Source organism: Nicotiana tabacum, chromosome 5 (assembly GCF_000715075.1).
Source record: "Nicotiana tabacum cultivar K326 chromosome 5, ASM71507v2, whole genome shotgun sequence".
Classification (NCBI taxonomy): domain Eukaryota; kingdom Viridiplantae; phylum Streptophyta; class Magnoliopsida; order Solanales; family Solanaceae; genus Nicotiana; species Nicotiana tabacum.
In genome coordinates, this window is record NC_134084.1 from 77,348,589 (window position 1) to 77,371,900 (window position 23,312).

Below are 23,312 nucleotides of genomic sequence, written 5' to 3' on the forward strand. Positions count from 1 at the left end.
GAACTTGTACCGGTTTCACACTATTTCTCTTTATGATATTCTAACTGACTATTTGATGAGGGTATTTCTCGTGCACGGAGTTTTCTAGATAACTATGGACGTTTTAACAGTAATTTACTTATTTTATCTTGATTTTTATGATATACAGTTTATATCACACTAATTGCATTTTCTGCTTAATCGTTATATCGTTCTCTAAATTTTTCATTAAGTTTTGTAAAATGATCACGATGTTACTAGAAGTTAAAACAAAATTTCTTTCGAAATAAATTACTATATACACACTAATAAAAACTAAAAATACTATATACACTCTTCAGTAAATTTACGAAATCATTCACCGCCGAGTATTTAAACCATAACAATAGATACTTCCAACTTTATGGACTTTCCAGCGATATAATTCCAAATAATAATAGATAATTAACCTCTGAATTATAATTAAAATTGTCAATTACTAGTGATAAAACGCTCAAAAATATGTTTTTGAACTAGAAATACAGATATTAATTAGTCAAACAATTTTTTAAACGAGGCAAAGCGACAAAAAAATGGATATGCTAGTAGGTAGAATTTTTGGACGCGTGACGTGGTTTCCCTATTTTTTTTTTAATGTTAGTATTAGTATGTAGTTGGTGTCCAAAATCAAGAATTTCGTGCCACGTTCGAATACGTGTAAAGTATTGATGTTGGACTTGCAACAAAACAAACTAAAATAGTTCAAATTAAATGATTTTTCTTTCGTTCTTTATATTGTATTTCTATTTTATTTGTCGCGTCTATTAAAGATGTCAGCACGGGCCCAATGACCTGCTAATCCGTATGTTTTACTGTCCGTTGTTGGGAGTATCCAAATTTTCCAATACAAATCTTGGCTAGGAAGAAATAAAAGATAGGCGTTTTCGTATATATACCATATATGAAACTATATCATCAAATATGTTCATAGTTTGCTTATTACCCTTTATGTTAATAATATTTTTACCTAATATATACAATGCATTAAATAAGGAATCACTGTAGCTTTATGATTCCTTATTTTGCACGCTAAAAAGGGGAATTAAATATTTTTCACATCTTCCCCAACGCAAATCACACACATTCCATAATTATTGTCGGCTTCACTCTGATCTTCCACAACGCAGAACAAGATTTTCCATACTATGTTTTTGCGATACACCTTGTTTCCAGAAATTTTCTCTACATCTCTCTCTATTCTCAATCGCAAATTTCAGTAATACAAAGCAAATGAAAAGAGAGCAGCAATTCCACCATTGACAGCCATTAAAAAGCTTGAAAGCTTTGAATTCAAATTTGGGTTTTCAAGCAATTTTGAGGGGTTTGGAGAAATATGGTTTGGAGTTTATATCTCAATTTTGAGGGGTTTTAGTGAAGATTAGACTTGGTTTTGAGTGAATTTCAGATTGAAACTCGAAGAAGAAGAAGAAGAAGAAGAAGAAGACATATTGCAGAAATTGTAGATAAATTGTACATTATTTGTATTCTGATTGTAGATGCTTTATTTTCTGTTTTCACAAATAAAAACTTCTACAAATCTTCTACAAATCTTCTGAAAAAACGCAAATTATGTCAAAAATCCCAATTATGCTACAATTGAATGGGAATTAGGATATAAAAATTCAATGTACCCAGTTTGTAGATATTTTGTAGATAAATTGTAGATTATTTGTATTCTAATTGTAGATGCTTTGTTTTCTGTTTTCACAAATCCAAAACGACTAAAACTTCTACAAAATCTTTTGCAAAAAATGCAATTATGTCAAAAATACCAATTAAGCTACAATTGAATGGGAATTGGGATATTAAAATTCAATGTACCCAGTTTGTAGATATTTTGTAGATAAATTGTAGATTATTTGTATTCTGATTGTAGATGTTTGTTTTCTGTTTTCACAAATCAAAAACGACTAAAACTTCTACAAATCTTCTGCAAGAATGTCTTTCCTTCTGCCTCCCCAGTTCAACAATAGGATTCTATCTTCTGGTTAAGCAAGATCTTAGTCATTTCGCCTTTGTGTGATAACTCTATCTTTCTGGAAGCTACCTCCCCTCTCTCTTTATGCACTGGTCGATTTGATACTTAGTTAATTCTTTTATCTTTATGTTTCCACTGATACCTAATCGATAACGAACCTGAATGGCTTTTTTAGGTCCAATTCCATCAATTTTGGTTGAAAAACAGTCTACAATTTAGTATAAATGTAGTAATTATGTAGATACCCTTACAAATAATACTGCTTTATACATACTTAAACTGATTTGTTGTATATTTGTAGAATTTTTGTAGAAAATATACTGAAAGAAGTATATATCTAGCATATTCTCTGTTGCTAATTGATTCTGTTTTCATCTTATCTCTAACTGGAATGGTTCTGACGGATGTTTGAATTGGAAAATGTTAAGGTAAGATTTCCAGTTAATATTACCGAACATTCCCAAGAAATGCAGTATTTATTCACCAAAAGCTGCTACTGATTTTCCATCACAACTAATAGCATCATCTGGAATATATGAAAGAATCAAAAGCAATATTTTGGATTAGGCTTCAACGAGAAACTTATTGCATCAAAGAATGAATATTGGAGGAATCTGCATCCAAGAATGCCTGGATTAAGCACTTCAAATTCTGTTTTCATATAAACAAAGAAGAGTTTTCAGATTCCTTTAATTAAGGAGTAAAAAACGTACAATTAATTATACCCTTAATTAATTATGATATAGAATTGGTAATTTGGTATACTAAGTATAATAACGTCAAATCGTAAACATTAAGGGTAATAAGGTTTCCTATGTGGCATAGGAATATAAAAATTCCATAAAAGATCCAGGATCTGTGCAAGGTAATCGCCATATGTACCAGGATTTACAATTAGGGGAGGCAAAATGGTTAAAAGAAAATAGTTAATCACTCATATTATCCACTAAAAAATGGGTTGGATAATGAACTTTTAAAAACGGGTCAGATATGGATAAAAACCATATTATTCATTTAGAAAATGGATAACCAATGGATCTAACTTTTACATTTGTAAAGCTTCAAATTAGGGGTTCCTCAAGTTAGTGAGACTAAGAATTCTCCCAAAAGTGATCATATGCAAGAAGTCATGGATAATATGGTTATCCATATTATCCGTCGGTTAACCCGTTTTTTATCTGTATTAAATATGTATCGGGTCGGATAATTTATTTGATTTTTCACTACCCGTTTTCGACCCGAACCATATCTGACCTGCCCTGCCCGTTTGTCACTCATAATTACAGTTCCTAGAATTTGAAGCAATTGTAAAAAAATAGTTGAACAACTCCAAGAGACCTAGAGAAAGCAGGAGTAGAAGCATTAATTAACAACTCCAGCAACAATTAAGTGGACCTGCTAACTACGTCTCTCCTAAAGAGAACTGGAGACCTCACCCATTAAAAAAAAATAGTTGATGAGCAAAGAAGTTTCTTTGCCAGCCTTGGATGCTGTTATTACTTACTATGCTATATAAGAACCTTTTCAAAATTAGTAGAATCCAGAGAGGCAGTCACGGATAATTCTCTCCTATTAAGAAGAAAATGACTAACGCTTTAAGCTTCAATAAAGTGGAAGATAGAGCTGCAACTTAGACATCAATTATAGAAACTCATCATAAATGTTACCATTCTCTAAAACTTATAAGAAGTCATCATACACGAAGCATAAAACAATGGATTCAAGGGAAGTAGAGAATGAACATAAGGAAACTCAGATATGTCACGACACGAAATTCCCACCGCGAGGTCGTAATGGTGCCTAACGTCCACTTGCTACGTAAGCTAACATTAGTACACAATTACTCATTTTAAAACCAATTTGAAAATAGTTTAATAAGAAATAAAGCTGTAAAAATTCAAAATTATTACAATGTCTCAAAATGCTGACTAATCAAATCCCGGAATTTGATGTCACAAGTATACAAACATACTAGGAGTACTACAATTAAATGTCTGAATGAAAATATAACTGTTTGAAACGAGATAAACAGTAAAACTAGATAAGGAAGGGGACTTCAGGGGCTACGATCGCCGTGCAATTATACCTCAAGTCTCCGTGAAAAGCTAATCCAAGCAAGCCTCCACTAGCTGCTGTTGGGACCAATACCAAAATCTGCACAAGAAGTGCAAAAGTGTAGCATGAATACAACCGACCTCATGTACTCTGTAAGTGCCGAGTCTAACCTCGACGAAGTAGTGACGAAGCTATAACAAGGCACTCACTATAAGCCAAATATAAATGAACTAATAGCAGAAATAGAGGAAAAACAAGGATTAAACATAAAACTAGAACTGAAAACACACAATAGAGGGCCCTAAAATAACACTTATGCTCAACTTCTCAATTTAACATGGATACAGTAACAATAGTTAAACGTAGTAAAGTATGTCTTCTTTGATGCAGCGCGCAACTCGATCCACAATTATATATAAATAACAAGTCTTATCCGTTGCGGCGCGCAACTCGATCCACAAAATATATAAATACCGTTGCGGCGTGCAACCTTGTCCCAAACAATAATACCAATATCCGTTGCGACGTCCAACCCGATTCCAAATAATAATAAAAATATCAATTGTGGCTAAGGCCGTATTATGGACCGGGCCCAGCCCGGGACCGCTAGCAAATGGGTCAAACGGGCCAAACAGGCCGGTCCCTAACGGTCCTAAAAGCCCACTGTAGGCCGGTCCTCCCAAAATAGACCACGAGCTCGGGACCGTTTAGCCCGGGACCGGTAGGCGGGCCTGTGCCGGTTCAACCGGGCCTAACGGGCCCAACGACTATTTTTCAAAAAAAATAAATAAATTGAAAAGCCCAACGGTTAGAAGTTTTAAAACTAGCCATTGGCCTGCCATTTTAGCCGTTTGACTTTTTAAAAAATAGTCATTTGACCCCCAAACTTTGTTTTAACCTCAAGCTTTTTATAATTATACTTTTTCCCTATTCTCAACTATAAATACCCCCTCATTCTTTCATTTTTTCTCACAAATTCATCAATCTCTCTCTAATTTTCTTCTATAATTGCTTACTTTATTATTGCAATTTTGTGAAAAATTGTGAAGTTGGTGAATTGAAGTATTCAAGTCTTCAATGATATTCAATTTTCAAGAAGTTGTTCGTCAATTCGGTAAACTCGTTCCAACTCTTAAGTTTTTTAATATTATAGTTTTGTTTGTTTTAGTTTGTATAATTATAATTAATATGGACTTTTCTTTGAAAAAAGTATTTGGTGGTAAGGGTAAGGGAAAATCTTAAATTGGTGAATCTAGTCACCAAGCTACTACTCCTCCCCCGGCTTCCTGACCCAGGACTATTACCCGTCCTCCTCCATCTGTTATTCTTGATAGTGATAACCCTTGTTTTCAATTTTTCGATAGTCAATTTTGCCATGATGTTGCACCAGGTCAACAATTAAATGATGAAGTTATGAATGCTCTTTATCCTAATCAAACTATCTTTGAAAATGATGAGGAAAATGATGATTTAGATGAAACACAACTGGATTTAGATGATACACCTACTAGTCCTGTTAATAACCTAACTGATAATAATCCAAATGATGCCCCGCCTGACCCTCCTGTAGTAACCCCTACTTTTAATAGACAACCTTCTAAACGGACCGAAGCATCTTTTGTTTGACATTTTTTTACTCAACTACGAGAACACAATAAGGCTAAGTGTAAAACTTGTGGGTCTTAGATGCCTCATAAATATACTGGAGACCGTAGCGGTACAGGTACTTTGACTAGACACATAAAGAAACACCCTAGAGATAAAGCTAGAAATTTACAAATGAAAGCTGCGCAAGAGGGGAGAAGCATAGATACTGAGGTTAACCCTAGTACAGGGTCAAATCTAGTTCAACGGGGAATTAACACTGTTACCGGTGGCATTTTATATTATGATCCAAATAAAGATCATGAAGAATTGGCAAAAATGGTTACTGTTATGTTCTTACCCTATAGTTTTCCTTCTAACCCTCACTTTGTGCATTATATTAGAAGAGTTTTTAATCCTACTTATAAAGGATGACCTCACGCAACCGTAAAGAGCAATATTTATAAATATAAACATGAATATCAACAATATTTGCGCTATTTATTTACTCATATAGATTGTCGCATTGCTATTACTACTGATATTGGTAGAAGTGGTAATGATTGTGGTTATCTAACTGTTACAAGTCATTGGATTGATGAGGACTGGATAATGCAAAACCGCATTATTGTTTATAGAATAATTAATTCACACCACACAAGTAAGTTTATTGCTAACACAGTTGCAGATATTTTTGCATTAGAGATAAAATAATGTCAGTTTCAATGGATAATGCTTCTAGTAACACTAATGCTATAGGCTTGCTTACAACTACACTAAATCCTGCATTTAGTAATATTTTCCATGTTAGATGTATTTGTCATATTTACCATTTAATCGTCGGTGATGGTATGAAAATTTTAAATGTGGAAATTGAAAAGGTTAAAATGGCTCTTAATTGGTTTTTTTATTCAAACCGTAGAAGTAAACTTAGAGAATATTTTAAAAAATGTGATGAATTTGGCCTTAGAGAAAGAAAGGTTCCTAAACCTTGTCCGACTAGATGGAATTACATGTATGAAAGTTTAGTTATTGCATATGAATATAGAAACCCAATAAACGCAACGTTTAATGCTCGTGTTGGTGGTGATGATGATGAGCACCTTACAAATCAGGATTGGACTAATGTTAAAATGCTTGTAGACTTTTTAGAACAATTCCATGTTGCTACAAATGAATTATTTGGGCAATATTATCCTACTATTTTTAACTGTTTAGTTTATATTGCAGCACTTGCAGATTTGTTTACTCAATTTTCAGAGGGTGGGGTAATTTATCAACTTGCTATTAATTCTATGAAAGATAAGTTTAAAAAATATTTTTTCCCTATCCCTCCTATTTTTGGTGTTGCTGCCATGTTAAATCCTACCATGAAATTAGGAGGTCATCACTTTTGGTACTCTAAAATTTATAAGGCTTTATCACTTTCAGATGAGGAATTTGCTACACTTGGAGATGCAAAAGCCTCAATTAAAGTAAATGGTCAAACAATTTATAATGTTTCAACAGTGGCATCGGAGAGCGCTTTCAGTCAAGCGAGACTCCAAATTGGTGATCATAGAGCGTCTATGAGGGAGAGCTTGGAAAAATCAGTACTCTTCAGAGATTGGATCTATTCGGAAAGAAGAAATTTTGGACACTACTAGAAATCCGGAAAAAAGCGACCAACAATTTGCGACCAAAATTGGTCTGTCAAGAAAAGCGACCAAAGTTGGTTGCTAAATTGGAGAAAATTATTACATAATTATTCTAAATACATTAGCGACCAAGGTTGGTCGCTTTTTGGTCGATAATGTAGTCAAATGTTGACCGGATTGGTCAGACTTGCTTGGTCAAAGAAATATTGAAATTAGCGACTAACTTTGGTCGCTAAAGTGGGACCCAGTTATAAAATTTTAATAATTATATTATTATTTTAAAAAAATTATAAAATATAAATAAATATAATTTAGAATTAGCGACCAAAGTTGGCCGCTTACGAAAGGGAAGAAGATAGAGACCAACTTTGGTCGCTAATCTGGGACCCAGTTATAAAATTTTAATAATTATATTATTATTTAAAAAAAATTCTAAAATATAAATAAATATAATTTAAAATTAGCGACCAAAGTTGGTCGCTTACGAAAGGGGAAGCAGATAGAGACCAACTTTGGTCGCTAATCTGGGACCCAGTTATAAAATTTTAATAATTATATTATTATTTAAAAAAATTATAAAATATAAATAAATATAATTTAAAATTAGCGACCAAAGTTGGTCGCTTACGAAAGGGGAAGCAGATAGATACCAACTTTGGTCGCTAATCTGGGACCCAATTCTAACGTTTAACAATTATATTATTATTTTAAATATTATATAAAATATAAATAAAACTGATTTAAATTTAGCGATCAACTTTGGTCGCTAATTTTAATTTCTGGATAATTAGCGACCAAAGTTGATCGTTTTTCAGGTCAACATTGGTCAAAATTAAAATCACTTTTATATTTACTATCTAAATAATATAAATGTAATCCGTTAACACTTTTGTAATACAAGAGATGAATACATTAAAATATACTCTACATGTTATATATGTAGTTAAAATTGTACAACGAAGCGTATTATATATATATATATATATATATATATATATATATATATATATGTATGTATGTATGTATGTATGTATGTATGTATGTATGTATGTATGTATGTATGTATTGATATAAGTCGAGACGTTTTGTTTTTAATATTCAATGATGCATTTGAGTAGGTTATAAGTCGATGAATCAATTTACAAGTGTATAAATCCCTAAAATAACCCGACCCTGTGTTACTAGCGCTTCATGTATATATATATATATATATATATATATATAAAGTGCTAGGAACACATGGTCGGGTATGTATGTATGTATGTATGTATGTATGTATGTATGTATGTATATATATATATATATATATATATATATATATATATATATATATATATATATATATATATATATATATATATATACACACACACTTCACTGTAATACTATAACGTATATATAACTTGTTATAGTATATGTTAGTGTGTGTATATATAACACACACACTTCGTGCTGCTCTTACTACATATATAGCATGTTATAGTATATGATATTGTATTCACTATTTGTATTATAACAGAGTTAATGAATTACATTCATTCATCACTAGGTTATAAGTCGATGAATCAATTATAACAGATTAATTGATATAGGCCGAGACGTTTTGTTTTAAATATTCAACGATGCATCTGAGTAGGTTATAAGTCGATGAATCAATTTACGCACGTATATATTTGATAAAAATTATATATACTAATTAGGATCTTGACAAGTCAATCAATCCCTAAAAGAACCCGAGGTAGGGTTCTTTTAGAGATTGATAGACTTGTCAAGATCCTAATTAATATATACTATAATTTACGACTCTCGGGCCATCTTCTCGGAATTCGATTCTGGGTATACGCTGAGGTCCCATATTTTCTTACGGACCCTTCGGGACCGTCAAATTACGAATTCGGGTCCGTTTGCTCAAAATGTTGACCAATTCAAACTTAGCCCTTTTTAAGAAAATCCTAAGGAATCAAATGAGCATATTTCACTCCAAACTCTTCCAAATCCCGAACCAACCGTCCCCGCAAGTTGTAAATTAGCTAAAGCAAGTGCGATAAGTTTTATTTAAGGGAACGGGGTTCTAAAAGGCAAAACGACCAGTCGGGTCGTTACATTTTCCACCTCTTAAACAAACGTTCGTCCTCGAACGGACATAGAAAACTACTTGAGATGCTGAATAAATGTGGATATCTTCTCTGCATGTCCTCCTCGGACTCCCAGGTCGCCTCCTCGACTGGTTGGCCCCTCCACTGGACCCTCACCGCAGAAATCCTCTTGGACCTCAACTGGCGATCCTGTCTATCAATAATGGCAACTGGCTCCTCCTCATAACCCAAACTCTCATCCAGCTGAATAGTACTGAAGTCTAACATGTGAGACAGGTCGGCATGATACTTCTGAAGCATCGATACATGAAAAACTGGATGAACTCTCGATAAGCTGAGGGGTAAAGCTAGCTCGTAAGCAACCTACCCAACTCACCTCAACACCTTAAATGGGCCAATAAACCTTGGGCTCAGCTTGCCTTTCTTCCCGAATCTCATAGCTCCCTTCATTTGCGAGACTTTCAAGAGGACCTTCTCGCCAACCATGAATGATACATCACGCGCCTTCTGATCCGCGTAGCTCTTCTGTCTGGACTGAGCTGTGCGAAGCCTTTCTTGAATCAACTTTACCTTGTCCAAGGCATCCTGTACCAAATATGTACCGTATAACTTAGCCTCACCACGCTCAAACCACCCGATAGGAGAACGACAATGTCGACCATATAAAGCCTTGTATGGAGCCATCTCTATGCTGGGCTGATAGCTGTTGTTGTATGCAAACTCCGCCAAGGGCAAGAACTGATCCCACTGCCCTCTAAAGTAAATCACACATGCTCTGATAATGTCCTCCAAAATCTGAACTGTCCGCTCCGACTGCCCGTCGATCTGTGGATGAAATGTCGTGCTAAGCTCCACGCAGGTCCCCAACTCACCCTGGACAGCTCTCCAGAAATGCGAAGTAAACTGAGGGCCTCTATCTGATATGATGGAAAAAGGCACACTGTGCAATCAAACTATCTCTTGAATGTAGATCTGAGCATACCTCTCTATTGTATAAGTAGTCACCACCGGAATAAAGTGGGCCGACTTGGTCAACCTGTCAACAATGAGCCACACTAAATCAAACTTATGCAAAGTCCGGGGCAACCCAACTACAAAATCCATGGTAATGCGCTCCCACTTCCACTCTGGTATAGGCATCTGCTGAAATAGGCCACCCGGCCGCTAGTGTTCATACTTGACCTGCTGACAATTCAAACACCTAGCTACATACTCCACTATGTCTTTATTCATCCTCCACCACCAATAATGCTGCCTCAAGTCACGATACATCTTCGTAGCTCCTGGATGAATGAAATACCGCGAATTGTGTGTCTTCTCTAGAATCCTCTCCCTCAGACCATCAACATTAGGAACACATAGATGACCCTGGAGTCGCAAAACACCATCCTCGCCAATAGAAACCTCCTCGGCACCTCCCTGAAGCACCATCTCTCTAAGAACCGCCAAATGTGGATCATCGAACTATCGGGCCTTGATCTGCCCCAATAATGAAGACTGAGCAACTACACACGCAAGAACTCGGCTGGGCTCTGAAATATCCAACCTCACAAGTCTGTTAGCCAAGGATTGGATGTCCAAAGCTAGTGGCCTCTCCTCCGCTGGAATGAATGCCAAGCTACCCATACTCTCTGCCTTCCTACTTAAGACATCCGCGACCACATTAGCCTTGCCCGGATGATAAAGAATGGTGATGTCATAATCCTTTAATAACTCAAACCACCTGTGCTGCCTCAAATTAAGATCCCTCTATTTGAACAAATGCTGTAAGCTGCGATGATCCATATAAACCTCACATGACACCCCGTACAAATAGTGCCTCCATATCTTAAGAGCATGAATGATCGCGGCCAACTCTAGATCGTGCACAGGATAATTCTTCTCATGAACCTTCAGTTGGTGCGAAGCATAGGCAATAACTCGCCCCTCCTGCATCAATACACATCCCAATCCAACTGCGCGAAGCATCGCAATATACCGTATACATCCCTGGACCGGAAGGCAACACAAGAACTGGTGTTGTAGTCAAGGCTGTCTTGAGCTTCTAAAAGCTCGCCTCATAATCATCGAACCAATAGAAAGGAGCACCCTTCTGGGTCAATCTAGTCAGAGGTGATGCAATAGATGAAAAACCCTGCACGAATCATCTGTAATAACCTGCTAACCCCAGGAAACTCCTAATCTCGGTCACCGAAGTAGGACGTGGCCAACTCTGAACTGCCTCAATATTCTTGAGGTCCACCTTAATACCCTCTCCTGACACAATATACCCCAAGAATGCCACTGACTCTAGCCAGAACTCACACTTGGAGAACTTAGCATATAGTTTCTGCTCTTGCAAGGTCTGAAGCACTACCCTCAAATGCTACTCGTGCTCCCCCAGGCTACGGGAGTATATTAAGATGTCGTCAATGAAGACGACGATAAATAAATCAATGTAAGGCCTGAATACCCTATTCATCAAGTCCATGAATGCTGATGGGGCATTAGTCAAGCCAAAGGACATCACCAGGAACTCATAGTGGCCATATTTAGTCCGGAATGCAGTGTTCGGAACATCCGAGTCCTGAATCTTCAGCTGATGATACCCTGACCTCAAGTAAATCTTGGAGAACACCCTAACACCCTGCAACTGGTCGAACAAATCATCGATACGAGGCAACAAATACTTGTTTTTGATGGTGACTTTGTTCAACTGGTGGTAATCAATGCACATCCGCATAGTTCCATCCTTCTTCTTCACAAATAACACTGGTGCACCCCAAGGCAATACACTGGGTCTAACAAACCCCTTTTCTAACAACTCCTCAAACTGCTCCTTCAACTCCTTCAACTCCTTCGGAGCCATACGATACGGTGGGATAGATACAGGCTGGGTGCTTGGAGAAAAATCAATGCAGAAATCAATATCACGATCCGGTGGCATACCAGGAAGATCAAAATGAAACACATCGGCAAACTCTCGAACTACTGGAACTAAATCAATCTTCGAAGACTCTGCAGTGGTGTCTCGAACATAAGCCAAATAAGCCAAACACCCTTTCTTGACCATTTGCCGAGCCTTCATGAAAGAGATAACCTGATTAGATGTATCAACTGTGGAACCCTTCAACTCCAACCTCGGCAACCCTGGCATCGCTAAAGTAACAGTCTTGGCATGACAATCTAGGACGACGTGATATGGGGATAACCAATCCATGACCAGGATGATCTCAAAGTCGATCATATCAAGTAACAAGAGATCCACACTAGTCTCAAAATCATAGAATTGACCACACAGGACTGGTAGATCCGATCCACAATCACAGATCGCCCACAGGGGTGGACACATGAACAAGAATGCCCAAAGGCTTAGGAGAAACAACCAGGAAACGAGCAAACAGAGATAATACATATGAATAAGTAGACCCTGGATCAAATAATACCGAAGCATCCCTACCACCGACAGAAATGATACCTGTGATGATGGCATCTGAGGCCAATGCATCTGGCCTAGCCAGAAGGGCATAGAATCTGGATGGAGCGCCGGCTGGCTGGCCTCCACCGGACTGAGCAGTAGCTGACTGACCTCTCCCTGCCTGGCCTCCACCTCTAGAATAGCCCCTACCCGTCTACCCTCCACCTCTAGGTAGTGGGGCAGCCGGTGCTGAAATCATAGGTTGCTGACCCTACTGTACTACCTTGCCCCAAAGCCTGGGGTAGTACGTTCTCATATGGCCAAGATCTCCGCACTCGAAACAACCCCCGCGGTGCGGCGGCCTGCTGTCCTAATGGCATGTAGACCCACTTGAAGAAGCCTGAAGAGCCGGTGGATGGTATGAACTCTTCGGCGTAGCACTGAAATAAGGATTAGAAGAGCCTTGAGGACCTGAATACCCCCTGGAGGAACCTTGAATAGCTGGCGGGCGATACGAGCCCTCTAGCATGGCGCTAAAATAAGGACGTGCAGGAGCACCCCAAGTAGGCGGTGGTGCTGAGTATGGGGGGCCTGCTTGGATGACCCCTCCCAAACTGACCTCTACCCCTAGCCAGGGCACCTCTAAACTCTTCGGAGAATCTAGCCCTCTTATCTTGCTGCATCTGCTCTCTACCCCTCTGGCGATATCCCTCAATCCTGTGAGCAATCTCTACCACTAGCTGATACTCTATACCCATCTCCACCTCTCGGGCCATGCCAGATCGAATACTGGGGTGTAACCCCGCAACAAATCTCTGCACTCTCTTTGCATTTGTGGGAAGTATTATGAGTGCATGATGAGACAACTTAGAAAACCTCGCCTTATAATCGGTCACAGACATCTGACCCTACTCAAGATGCTCAAACTGATACCGTAGCTCTTCCCTTTCAGAGGGTGGAATGTACCTATCCAAGAACAACTGTGCAAACTAACCCCAAGTGAGGGGAGGAGAACCTGCTGGCATGTCTAGAACATAGGACTGCCACCATCTACAGGCCCTGCCCTCAAGCTGAAAATTAGTGAAATCAACTCCATGCGACTCCAATATCCTCATGTTGTGCAGCCTGTCCCTACACCTATCTATGAAGTCCTGGGCATCCTCATGACGCTCACCCCCGAAGACCGGAGGGTGAAGCCTAGTCCACCTATCCAATAACTTTTGCAGATCGCCATTCGCAGCTGGTCTAGGCTGGGGTGCCACTGCAGCAACTAGCGGAGCCCCATCTGCGGGTAGTGCACCCAGAGTCTGATACATTGCAGCTGCATATCCAGGAGCCTGAGCAGTAGGGGTATGTTCTCTCCCTCCTACCTGTGATGTAGCTGGATCTGCTGAAAATAAACCAGCCTGAGTCATAGAATCCATGAACCGCAGTATACGGCCCATGACCTCCTAGAATCCCGGTGCTGTCATAAAGTCCGCCGGGGTGGGCTCAGCTGCGAGAACCTCGCCCTGCTCCTCGATGATAGGATCTCCCACGGGATCTACTGGTTCTACTACTGGAACAGCTTTGGGACACCCTCATATCCTACCTTGGTCTGGTGCCCTCCCCCGGCCTCTGCCTCGGCCTCTAGCAACGAGGGGAGCAGCTCCTCCTAGGTTTGGAACATCAGTCGTACGTGTCCTCACTATTTGTGAGAGAATATAAGAGGGAAATTTAGTATACCAACCACTGCACAATAGGAAATGAATAAAGAGTAGTTTTTCTAACACCCTATAGCCTCTCGAAGATAAATATAGACGTCTCCGTACTGATCCACAAAACTCTACTAGGTTTCCCCGTGACTTGTGAGACCTACATGAAACTAGTGTTGTGATACCATGTTGCCACGACCCAAAATCTACTAAGGGTCGTGATGGCGCCCAACACCGTTGTCAGGCAAGCCAACGCAGAAGTATTAGTAAATTCTTATTTTACTTACCCAAATCGGTTACAACATTTCTTAATTTGCAATTAAAACAAGTGATGATAAACAATATTTAATAATAATTATACAACCCAAAAGAACTGTCTACTAATGTGTGTGCCAAGACCTGGTGTCACAAGTAGGGGGCAACTAGTAGAATGTACAAAAGAATAATACTATCCTACTATCTGGGATAGAATAGACAAAAAAAAGTAAAGAAAGACCCCATCAAGCTACTGAATGGCACCAAAAGGGAGCAGCTCACCGTGGAAGTCTCGGTCTATGAATCAGGGGCGCGCACCAGTCTGATAGCCAGATATACCGGCCTCAGATCCTGTATAATTAAGTACAGAAGTGTCATATGAGTACATAAACAATATGTACCCCGTAAGTATGCCATCTAATCTCGAAGAAGTAGAGACGAGAGGTCGACTTGATACTTACTAAGGTCAAATAATACAATGAAGTGTTACACTAAGCATGGAAATCACAAATAATCAACAGTTTGTAGCAAGAGGTAATATGTCATGTTCTTAACAATTTTACAATTAGCCATTTACATTTCAAATATTTAGCCGGTCAAGTCATGGATAAGATTTCACATAGATATCATGCGCACACTATGCCGAGGTTGACGACCCAATCCAATAGAAAATAAATTGTGCACTGCCAGAGGGTCAAATGGTGCGAACCATAGATGCATCCATTTATACCGAGGCGATCGGCCCGATCCACAAATATCAAATAATATCAAGGAAACACACGAATGCGCATTTATATTCAAATAAATTCATACAAGGGTTCAACAAGTATATATGCTCACTTATATCCGTTTCCAAGCCTCTAGCATATCCTAATTGATCACATTAGCAAGAAAATATAGAGATATTCACAAATATAGCATGATGTGAGTCCTAGGCTACCAGACAATTAACATAATAGTAGCTACGCACGGACTCTCGTCACCTTGTGCATATGTAGCCCCCGTATTTAGTAGAAAATTACTCAATTATTACACCTATGGGGACAATTCCCTCTTACAAGGTTAGAAAGGAGACTTACCTCGCTCCAAAGTGCACTTCCAATCCCAAGAACGAGTCCAAGCCCTCAATTCCGAGCCGAACGATCCCAAACTAGTTAAATGAGGCAGGAACTAGTCAATATAAACTCACAAGATCGAATTCTAACTATTTAACCAATTTTCCATTCTTTAACACAAGTTTCCTAAAATCCGATCCCGGGCCCACGTCCCCGGATCCTTAGGTTCTCTATAACCTAAGGATCAAGAATATATGATTTCTAATTCATTCCATAACAAATTTCGTGGTTAAATCTAACTTTTATTAAAACCCTAAGTTTTGCTCTAACCTCTTGATTTTACCTAAATTCTAGTGTTTAATCTACCTAAAATACAAGTATTAAACTAAGAATGAGTGGTATGAACTTACCTTAAGATGCTAGGTGGAAGTCTTCTCTCAAAAACTCCCAAATTCGCCAATGGAGGGGTGAAAAGTGGTAAAAATTGACTTAGAACCCGTATTAAATGAAGCACACTGCTTCAGAGATTTCTGCATCTGCAGTCAGGGGACCGCATCTGCGGTCTCGCATCTGCGAGAAAAAAGGGCTCATCTACGAAAGGGGCTAAAAGGGCTGGGACTGCTTTTGCGGTCTTGAGGCCGCGTCTGCGGATCCGCTTCTGCGGTTTGGCCTGGCCTTCCCTGGGCCGCATCTGCGATAGGTGGACCACATCTGCGGTCTCGTACCTGCAGTCCAGCAACCGCAGGTGCGGTTATGACAGAAGCAGCAACTTCAGCCCTTCTCAAAAATTTCAACTTCACTCGAGCCTCGTCCGATTGATGCTCGGGGCTCTCGAGCCCCACCCGAATATACCGACAAGTCTGAAGTCATGAGATGGACCTACTCGAACCTTCAAAATGCTAGAAACAATGCTAAATCTAAGAATCACCCCCTAAAACCAAATGAATCAAACTTATGAACTTCAAGTTCTTAATTTTCCTCTAACGAGCCAAAATGCCCTAAAACTACTCGAATTGACACCAAATTTCGCGGGTAAGTCTTAAATGATATTTTGGACCTGTACCGGGATTCAGAACCAACATACGAGCCTGATACCCATGAAATCAATCATTAATTAGTTTCTTTAAATCCATAGAATTTCAGTTTAACAATTTCTAATAAAATTTTATTTCTCGGGCTAGGGACCTCGGAATTCGATTCCAGGCATACGCCTAGGTCCCATATTTTCCTACGGACCCTCTGGAACTGTCAAATCACGAATCTGGGTCCGTTTTCTCAAAATGTTAACCAAGTCAAACTTAGGCATTTTTAAGAAAATCCTACAATCAAATGGGCATATATATATATATATATATATATATATATATATATATATATATATATATATATATAAAGAAAATGAAGCACTAGTAACACATGGTCGGGTTATTTTAGGGATTTATACACTTGTAAATTAATTCATCGACTTACAACCTACTTAGATTGCCTAGATAGTGAAAGATTATCCCTTTGCAACGTTGGAAGCTAAGCAAAGTCACGAAGCTGGCTGACTACGCTCGAGCAGAGCTCAGACCCGGAGGTGGTGGCTTAACTCACCGCAGAGTTAAAGACAAAACGTCTCGACTTATATCAATTAATATGTTATAATTGATTCATCGACTTATAACCTAGTGATGAATGAATGTAATTCATTAACTCTATTATAATACAAATAATGAATACTACTATATCAATTAGTAAAATAATATTATATTGGTTTATCAATTCATTAATTATTCGTACGTAGTAATGTATAAGATTGATAATTATTTATAATAATTGTAGTTAAATAAAATAAATATTTATAGCTAAAAATAATTTTTTTATAGCTTATAATATTTATAAACCAAAAAAGAAAAAAAACAATTTTTTTTTAAATAGCGACCAACTTTGGTCGCTATTTTTAATTTAATTTTTTTAAATAGTATGATGACCCAAAATGTTATCTTTAAATTAAATACTCATCTCAGTATTTTAAGACCTTGAAGAGTGCTATTAATTATTTCTCGACTTACGTGCGCAGTCCGTATAATTTTCTGGAAGGTTTTTATGTGAAAAATTAATTAAATTGTGAATTAGAGCTTTAAAACTCAACTGAGTTGACTTCGGTCAACCTTTTGAGCAAACAAACCTGGATTCAAGTTTTGACCATTTCGGTAATACCGTATCGTGATTTGGGACTTGGTCATATGCCCGAAATCGAATTCGGAGGTCCCTAGATCAAATTATCGTCATTTAACGGAATCTAGAAATTTAAGGCTAAAGATTTTTTAAGTTTGACCGGAGATTTGACTTTTGAGCAGATGACTTGTCACGACCCTAACCTCGAACCCGGTCGTGATGGCGCCTCTTGTGAAGACAAGGCCAGCCAGTTCAATCCCACTCAACTTTTAAAGCAGTTAATCAACATAAAAATAGTCTAAACATGATTTAGACAATACTAAATAGCGGAAATATCGTTAACAATGCGAAAAGTCCAACCCGATATAGCCCTAACCGGGGTGTCACAAGTCACGAGCATCTACTAGGGTATGATTACACGTGACAGTACAAAGTGTACAAATACGGACTAATGAAATGAAGAGAGAGAAAAGCAGTGTTGCGAACGCCGGCAGCTACCTTGCTAAACTCTAATAACTCTGCCTCCGATCAGCCAAAACATACCTGAATTTGTACACAAGGTGCAGGGAGTAATGTGAGTACTCCGAATCAGTGAGTAATAATAATAAATAAAGACTGAAGGCAAGAAATCATGTAAAACATATCAAGATGTTGTATAGAAGTAGTCCAAAACCAGTAAGAAAGCAGTGAAACTGTAAAAATCTCTTAAAATATCTTAGCTCAGTTTAAACTTCTTTCAAAATGGCTTTTCAACGGTTACGCAAATGAACGCAAAATAGTTAGTGCAGAGAAGCATAGAAATTCGCCCCTCGGGCAATCACATAGAACGGTACCAGCCCCTCGGGCAATCACATAGAACAATACCAGCCCCTCGGGCTATCACATAGAACAATATCAGCCCCTCGGGCTATATCTCACATCACAATGGGTACCCGTGCTCACTGGGGGTGTACAGACTCTGGGAGGGGCCCCTTACGGCCCAAGCGCAAAATCAAGCCATCTCGTGGCATCAAATCTAGGCCCTCCGCCTCATATCAGTCAAGCCACCTCGTGGTGTATATATCTCAGGCCCTCAGCCTTATAAACAATATCAACAAGCCACCTCGTGTTGTACATATCTCAGGCCCTCAGCCTCAAATCAGTATCAGTGTTTCCTCACAACTAGGCCCTCAACCTTACTCAGTCAAAAATACTTACAAGCCCCTCGGTCATTAGTAAAACAGTATTTCTCAGCCCAAAACATCATTTAAAATATCATTTAAGTCTCAAAACGGAGTAAAAATGGCTGAGTAGTAAAACAGTGGAAAATAACATGACTGAGTTCAATTAATAAGTCAAAACAGTGAGGAAATCGTAAGAAAAATCCCCGAAGGGTTCAAATAGTTGGCACGAAGCCCAAATATGGAAATCATCCCAAATCATGATGATACAAATAAGTTTCAGTCAAATATGTGGTAAAATCATCAGTCGGGACGGACCAAGTCACAATCCCCAATAATACACGACCCCATGCTCATCATAAAGCGTGTGCCTCACCTCAATATAGCACTACGATGTGCAATCCAGGGTTTCAAACCCTCAGAGCATTATTTACAATTATTACTCACCTCGAACCGACTAAATCTCTAGCTCGCGACGCCTTTGCCCCTCGAATTGGCCTCCATGCGCATCGAATCTATCCAAAATCAGAATGAATACATCACAATATGCTAAGGGAACAAGGCCCAAGCAAAAACAATCAACAAAGGGTGCGATTCCCAAAATTACCAAAACCCGAGCCCCGGGCCCACATCTCGAAATTTGATAAAATTCACAAAACTAGAATCCTTATACTCTCACGAGTCTAACCATACGAAAATTATCCAATTCCAATACCATTTGGTCCTTCAAATCATCATTTTATATTTTTGGAGGATTCCACAATTTTGTCTTCACAAAACCATCCCAAATCACGAATTAAATGATGAATTCAATGATAGATTTATGTACTCTAGCCAAATCTGAGTTAGAATCACTTACCCCGATGAATTTCTTGAAAAACTTTCGAAAAATCGCCAAAATCCGAGCTCTCTAGGTCAAAATATCAAATAAAACCCAAAACCTTGTATTTATAGAGTACCCCACAGATTATTACCTCCACAGACCGCACTAAATCGACCGCGGTCCTCATAAAACCAGTGCGGTCCGCAAAAAAACCACCGCGGCCGCACAAGCTTTTCTCTGCAGTGATAGATTTTAGTATTTTGGCCATAACTTTCGCTACAGATGTCCAAATTGCGATATCTTTATCTATGTGAAAACTACACACGAAGGGCTACAACTTTCGTTTTTAAATCATCTCAAAATTCCTTGTACATCAAAAGATATGAGCTTCCGAAGTAGGACTAGCGAAACGTTCCCCACCGCGACCGCACAGCATTTTGTGCGGTCCGCACGGCACCTACCGCGTCCGCACTTCATCTTGTGCAGACCACGCAGGTGAGTTCTGAGGCCTGCAACCCTTCTGGACTTGCCGCAACTATGATTTTTGGGCTAAAATATCCCGAAACCTATCCGGAACTCCCGTAACTTCAAACCAATTGTATCAACACATCCCATGACATAGTTCAAACTTGTTCAAAACTTCGGAACGCTTACAACAACATCAAATGACCAATTTAATATAAGATTCAAGCCTAAGAACTCCAAGAACTCTTAAATTATGCTTTCGATCAAAAAGTCTATCAAATCTCGTTCGAATGACCTGAAATTTTGCACACACATCCCAAATGACACAACGAAGCTACTATCAATCTCGGAATTCCATTCCGACCTCTCTATCAAAATCTCACCTATCAACCGGAAAATGCTGAAATCTCAATTTCGCCAATTCAAGCCTAAACCTTCCACGGACTTCTAAAATGCATTCCGATCACGCTCCTAAGTCCCAAATCACCCAACGGAGCTAACAAAATCATAAAATTTCCAATCTGAGATCATATACAACAAGTCAAATCTTGGTCAAACCTTTCAAATTTCAAGCTACAAACTGAGAATTGTTCTTCCAAATTCGTTCTGATTAACCTGAAACCCAACACCAACGATTTACATAAGTCATAATACACCACACGGGGCAAGTCATGCCCGATAACTGGCGAGCAAAGTGAAAAAGCTCAAAATGACCGGTCGGGTCGTTACATCCTCCCCCACTTAAACATACGTTCGTCCTCGAACGTGCCCAGATTGTTCCAAAATTCCAACCAATCACTGAATAACCTCACCATGCACATTCCCGGGGGTGATCCCACGTCACCCTATCTCACATAGGTTCGATAACACAATATAACTGAAATTTTACAATCCATCCTAGTCCATAAACCATAGAACCACATTTCCACTTCTAAAATCATCAACACGATTAGAATCTCACATTTATACTGTGAATAAGTCCGAACAAGCTGTAACAAACCATATATGCTATCTCCAATGCAATCATATGATATACCACATAACTCAACACTTGTAGTGATAACTTTTAACCAAAGCAACTACACATAACAACCGAATACCGATAGAAAACTTCTTATCAACTAAAGTCTCATTCCAACACTTCCATATACTGCCAATGATGAATGAAACACGCAATAAACCATAACCATTTCTCAGATCAACCATTCGTAAGGCCACTTCCCCATTGGCGAGGGCCATAGCAAATTTCTGAGCCGAACCTTGATATTATCCTTCAAACATGCTGAAATCGAATCCGTTCGTATTCATTAATGATCCCAACTATCTCCTCTAATCCAACACACCACTCTAGTGACAAGACACATCAATATAGGCCTAAGCCACAACTTGCATAATACGCGCACCAATAAGCAACGGTCTGAACATACTCAAATCATGAAGATGACTCAAATGAAAGAGCTGTACCTCAAGCTTACCAGTACCACCACAACACAAGGATGAGAACCCGTCTCATATCATAGGAACATAACACACGAATCTAACTTGCAAGGTCATACCTCCACCTATATTCGCTGCAATGCGTGACCTTATCCAAACACTACTCCACATGGAACATCTCAAGTCACTCTGCTCAAAATTGACGACCACGCGCAATTGATGCCTAAAATCAAAGTACATCACCATAACCATGGTAAAGCAGATACATAACACCACACAATCCGAAAGGACATAACCGATGCTTCATTCACTGAACAACACCCAATTACTCTTCCCGCTCGACTTCCACTATGAAACACCAATAGAACCGCACCATATGTGCCTATAACCAATAAATCATAACACCTCGCCACACAAAAAGGTTAACTCATAGATCTCCCCAGATTACTAATAAACTCAATAACAATCGAATCAACGCATCCCTCAACAATACAATCCGGAGCCAACCAAGCCGACTCAAATTAGAACACGCATCTACGTTGTCCTGCCAACGAACTCCTTATCACAAAAATCCTGGAGTTGCTCTTTAACTCCTTTAACTCTGCCGGGGCCATACGATATGGTGCTCGACATCGAATCAATACCGAAATCAACAACACGACATGCCCAGCCACAAGAAACACATCCGAAAAGTCCCTCACCACCAGAACTGAATTAATGGTAGAAGCCTCTGCATTGACATCTATCACGAAAGCCCACATAAGAAAGACAATTCTTCCCAGCCGACCGTTGGGTCTTCGAAATATAAAACCACTCCACTACGACATAATCCGTTGAACCTCGTCACTCAATCCGTGGTATCTCCAGCATAGCCAACAGCGCCACCTTAGCGCAATATTCCAAAATGACACAACATGGAGACAACTAATCTGAACCCAATATCACATCCAAAATCTAACATACCAAGCAACAAAAGATCCGCTCGGGTCTCCAAATCCCGATAGTCACTAAACGGTGCTGATACACACGACTCACAACCACCACATAGCCTGAATATGAGAACTTCCTGTCTCCAACTCCATATGGTCCATGAATCAACATTTCCGGTCCCAATTCCTTCGTTCGAATACATACCACACCTCAAATACCCAATCATTCCACGAGAGAAAATCTAGAATTCCTCTATGCCACCAAGCAAACTCGAATATCAGCATTCGATCTAACAAAAAAATGCCGCAATACTACCGAAGTATCATCAACTTAATCACATTGCCCTTTCTGAAACATATGCCCTCGTCAAATCACCCCAAATTAGCAATACCATTTCCTTAATCATCCGAAGACCCTTTCTCTAATTATCTGAAGCTCGTTCCTCTAATTATCTGAAATTGCCCGCTGCCTAAGATTTGTGACCTTCCTTTCAGAACCGAACTGCAACCTTACACACGCGATTCTCAATCCTTCACAACATACCGCATAACCTGTACAATCCTAGGAT